The 4110-nt window shown below is 40.9% G+C and overlaps 1 pseudogene; it reads right to left on the bottom strand.

Moving 5' to 3' along the window:
* LOC107155335 overlaps positions 1–3674 on the bottom strand; it is a 10243-nt pseudogene extending 6569 nt beyond the window's left edge.
* Between the last annotated feature and the right edge of the window lie 436 nt (positions 3675–4110).

A 4110-nucleotide genomic window follows, 5' to 3' on the forward strand; every position in this document is an offset into this window, starting at 1 on the left:
CAGGAGTGATTGGAAGCTCTGTTCAGCCGTGGGCCACTGGGCCTTTTCTGCCGGTGGTCACCGATCCGCCTACCTGGCAGGCGCTGGGGGTGGGGGCAGCTCTGCCCCTCAGCAGGCCGCTGGGCCTGCTCTGTGGATGGTCACAGTTCCCTCTACCTTCTCCTTTTCATTTCTAATAGCTGATTATTGAGCACAGATTTTTCTTCCCAATTTTGATGACTTGTGACCTCATCTGTGCTTCTCTTCAGCTCCTTAGTAAGTTTGACGCTCTCTTCTTACAATGCTGCAATCTGAGGGGAATTCTGAGCTGATATCTGCCTAGGGTTTCTATTTCTTTCTTGAATACTTCCATGTTTTTATTGTCTCTAGTAAGAAGTTGTTTTGGTTTCTTCAGCTCTTCCACATTTTTTTCAAGTTGTTTTTTTTAAGTGTGTCTAATTTGTTCTACATTTGGTTGGTTGGTGTCCTCCAAGGAGGCCAGAGTTTTGGTCTATTCTTTGGAGTCTGAACAGCTCTGGGTTTGATAGCCTTTGTTTTCAGTTCCTCCATGTCCTGCATCAAGCTTTTATTCTCTTGGGCAGCCTTCAGCATCTGCTCTGTGTCCAATAGCACACCTTCTATAGGATCAGCAGGATTTCTTTTTTTTTAAAATATTTATTCTTAAGTTCTTTTGTCAGGTGGACACAATATCTTTATTTTACATTTATGTGATGCTGAGGATTGAACTCAGTGCCTCCTGCATGCCAGGCGAGCACTCTACCACTGAGCCACAACCCCAGCCCCCAGGATTTCTTAAAGCTCCTCTTCTTACCTGGTTTTTAGATCCTGACACTGGTTGTAGTTCATTGCCAGTTTCTTTTCCAAATTCAACAAATTTTCCTCCTATTCTTTCTTATCTTCTTCATGTTTTCTGGCTTATTTCTGCTGACTCCGACTTTAAGAGTTATTTCCCCAATGCTTCTCTGAAGAAAACTTGCATTTTCATTAGTCTTTGAAAGTTTTAGCTGTAACTCTTCTATGCATCCTTCTTTCAGGTGTAATCCATTGTTCATTTTTGTCAGCTGAGGATAATTATCTCCTGCCATCTTATTTCAGCAATGGCATTTTCCAATTTTTCTTTTGCCTTTATTAACTGCTCTTCTCTTTCATTCTTCTCTCGAAATTTTGCCTCCATATCTGATGAATTTTATCTTAACTTCTTCAATTCGGAAGACAGCATGTGTGAGACATGCAAGAAGGTTCAAGGATAAATGATTGGGTTATGAGAGTCTTAACCTAATCAGTGAATTAATACCCTGATAAGGATCAACTGAGTGGTAACTGATGTGGTAGGGTGTGGCTGGAGGAGGTGGGAATTGGGGCATGCCTTGGAGGGTAAATATTTGATTCTGGCAGGTGGAGACCTCTCTCTTCTTCCTGATCATCATGTGAACTTGTTCCCTCTGCCACACTCTCCCACCATGTTGTTCCTGCCTCACCTGGAGCAGGCTGTCCATGGATTGAAACCTATGAAACCCTGAGCACTTAAAGAAACTTTTCCTCCTTTACAATTGTTCTGGTTGGATCTTCTAGTCACAGCAGTGAAAAAGCTGACTAAAATAGCATGTTAAACTCTTCCTTCTGTTGGTGTAACTTATTTACAGTTTCTTATTTACTTCTCTGAACAGAGACCACTTCCTCTGAAACATGAGCAGATTTTTCTTTCAAAATCTGAAGGTCTTTGTTCAAAGCCTCTTTCACATAACTGACTTCACTCAAATTTTCCTGAGGCTTACTAAGCTTTAGCTCTTTCCTCTGGAACACTGGTAATGCTACCAGGCTTTATTTTGGCTTCCCACATTTAAAAAAAAAATGTCTTCCATTTCTACTAAACTCTGATCTTCTGCTCTTTCCAGTTTCAATTTGGTGAATTCCAGGATGTTCTCTTTTTCTTAAATAGAGTCCTTAGGACCTCTATCTCTTTAGCGTGAACAGACTGTTTAGAATCTTGTCTGTTCTGTAAATTTTTTATTTTGTGCTAGAAATCTAACTCAGTTTTTCTATTTGCATCTTTAACTCAATGTAAACTCTGCCATTTCCATCCCAACTCCTTCGTTAATGGACACCTTCAGCTCCTTCATTGCCTGCTGACGGTATGTAATGGTGGTATCTAGTTTGGACTTCCATAGGACTATCACATCTGAATTCTGATGGACATGGTCAATCTTGCTGCTTAAGGACTTATTATCTTTGGAAAGTTTCTCTGTGGCTGTGTGCTGAGATTTTATCCCCTAATATGTCTCTTCTCAGGCCTCAAAATGCTCCGTTAGAGAAGTTATTTCTCACTGGTGATCAGTATGAGTGATTTCTAAATTTTCTTGCAAAGAGCTTATCTTTTTCAAAAGGGGATGTGCCATATCCACATCTCAGCAGGCTCATTGGACTCCAGCCTTTATCTGAGTTCAGCTGCATTCTGCATTCTCAGTGCTATCTCTTTTGCTAATTCCATTATACATTACTTTTCTGACACTGTAGCCACCTCAAGATCACTTTTGGTAACTGACTCTCCTTCAACCTGGAAATGAAGGCCCTCAACCTTCCTTCTCTACCTTCTCCCTGTCAGCTGCTCCCACCATTGTTAGTTGCTGGTGTAACTTGGCTTCCAATTTCAGGACATGCACTCCTGTCAAACGGGGCATGCCGCACACAGAGGAGGCTATGGAGCTCCTCATAAAGCTGAGGGAGGAGGAAGACAGTCTGTACTTTAGGCTGGTGGAAACGGTGGCCCTCAGCATCTCATAGTGGCAGCCATGTCTTTGACTGATGTAGTGGAAGGGAAATCAATCTTGGTAACTTTGGAAACTGGAGAAAAAAACATATTTAGGTTGGCACTGAAAATATCTTGTTTTAGCAACTATCCCATCATTTTTCATCTACCTCCACATCACACCATTCCCCTTTGGCAGAATTGGTCTCCCCAAGGAAATGGACTACACTAGGCTTGGTGCCACCAATCCATACTTGGTCTCCAATTCTGAGTCCTCATTCTCCTTTCTTGACTGAGCCAGCCTCAGAAAGATTGGAGATTGATCCACTAGCAGTTTTCATAAGATTACTGATCTGAGATGTGGTTGAATGTTCCTTTACTATTGGCTGGGATGACTTATGGGAAATAATTGAAGGGGTGGCTGGGAAGAAGGACACAATGTTGGCTGCAGAAGTGGAGAGAAGAGAAACAGCTTTGTATGTTTGAGCTATCTGCAGGCTGTTGGTTTCATCTTTGGTTTGCATCTTCTTTGTTAATCTTAAAGGTCAGGTAAATATTCCCTTTAAAGTTCCCAATTCCAACAGAATTTGGAAATGCCAATTCCTGCCACCAAATCATTGTTCTTGCCAGTGGGTTCACCTAAAATAATCCAAGTTCATCGGCATGCTTGGGTTTCTCCGAGTAATGGATAAATCCAGGCTTATTCCCATTCACCCAAACATGTTGCACAATTTAAAAGTCATCCACAGATTCACAGATACTCAAATTCCTCTTGAGTATTTGAGGATGAAAAGTTGAGATTCTTTTTATAGATATTGCTTTTTCTACTGTTACTGCAACAGCAGCTTCCAAGTGTCTTCCAGGCTGTGCTTCCAGGCTAAAGGATTGTGTTAGGGATCTTCAGCCCACTTAGTTTTATCATATTCATTTCCTCAATAATTCAGAACTACATACAAAAATCAATAGCTTTCATAGAATCCAATAGGGAATATGCTAAGAAAGAAATCAAGAAAAGTACTCAAAAAATCACAAGAATCTCAACAAAACAAAATAAAACAAAAGCAAAAAGGAATAAACCTAATGAAGGAAGTGAAAGACTACTCCAATAAAAAATATAAAATAATTTCCCAACCATTGATACAACTATAGGTGTTTATTCTATAGTGAAGTCAGTCTCTAGATTAAATGGAGCTCCAACCTACCAGGCACCATCTTGACTTGAATGTCATTGGTTGCTGCCACCTGTACCACTGTAGCAGCAGTCACCACAAGCATGGCTGCTGCCTCCTACTTCCTGCCTTTTTTGGCTAGGAGGAGGGCTTAGTTTATTTATTGAGCCTTAGAAGTCTTATTAAGGAAGTTGG

The sequence above is a fragment of the Marmota marmota genome, unplaced genomic scaffold (assembly GCF_001458135.2).
Source record: "Marmota marmota marmota unplaced genomic scaffold, marMar, whole genome shotgun sequence".
NCBI lineage: Eukaryota > Metazoa > Chordata > Mammalia > Rodentia > Sciuridae > Marmota > Marmota marmota.